This window comes from Empidonax traillii, unplaced genomic scaffold (genome assembly GCF_003031625.1).
Source record: "Empidonax traillii isolate 1590-97213 ecotype Southwest subspecies unplaced genomic scaffold, ASM303162v1 scaffold2117:size37624, whole genome shotgun sequence".
NCBI classification, from domain to species: domain Eukaryota; kingdom Metazoa; phylum Chordata; class Aves; order Passeriformes; family Tyrannidae; genus Empidonax; species Empidonax traillii.
In genome coordinates, this window is record NW_020957310.1 from 4,470 (window position 1) to 5,501 (window position 1,032).

The following is a 1,032-nucleotide window of genomic DNA, read 5'->3' on the forward strand; positions in this document are numbered from 1 at the left end:
GTGAGCGGCTTCAAAGAGCCAGCCTTGCTCCCCGTTCTGCCCTGTCCCCTGCCAAAAAAAAAAAAAAAAAAAAGAGAGAATATTGAACATTATCCTTAATTTTTCACTACAGTTCAGCGTCCTGCTGATGGTGACAGCAGGGATTTCTGGGGTCCCAGAAAGCCAAACGAGAATTTTGGGTTGCGTCTCCTCATCGCGCACACACGGAAAAAAAGATTGCCTCATTTTCCAGGAATTGGGAATATGTCAGAGGTGGTGGGGGTAAATCCTGCCTTTGATTGTGCACGGCTGTATCCGGGTTGGATCTGGGCAGCTCCTGCAGCCGTAAATCCTAATTCTTTGCATTCTGGAAGCGCTGGCGAGGTGATCCTGCAGCCTGACCTCCCGCGGAGCACCGGGCACACACACACACACATTTTGAAGCCACTTAACTACTTCATGAAGAGATTGTTTCCTTTATTTTTCCCCCCCCCTCCACCCTCCAGCATCAGTCATCTTGACAAGATCTGCTGATTTTTAAAACACGCGCATCCCGCAGCCTAAAATCCAGCCTTTCCTACTGGAACGTCGCGAGGAGTTTATGGAAGAGCGGGGTCCGTGTGCATTGTATTAATATCTATATTTATAGAGAGATAAATAAATAAATAAATATTTATTTATTTATTTATTTTATGTGTATTTATACATATATATGATATTCTAGGCACGCCAGTAGCAAACGGCTGAGGTTTCTAACCGGGATTTTTGGAAAAGGAGGTTTCAGGTGGGGAGGCAGCGCCGAGCATCCCCAAAGCTCCGGAGCCGAGGAGCGGCTCCTTTCTCCCGGCGCCCGTGACGTCAGGATGTTTTTCTGCAGAGCTCGCAGGATGTTGCAGCCGGCCAAGGGCTGTGTTTATGTTGATAACATTACAAGTATTTCCTCTCCGTTTCCGAAACCCGGCAGGGGGAGGGAGCCGAGGGGGAAGGGAGACTCGGGTTTCTCCAGCTTTAGGGGTAGGACTCTGGAGGCCTTTTTTTTAAGTTAAGGAGCGG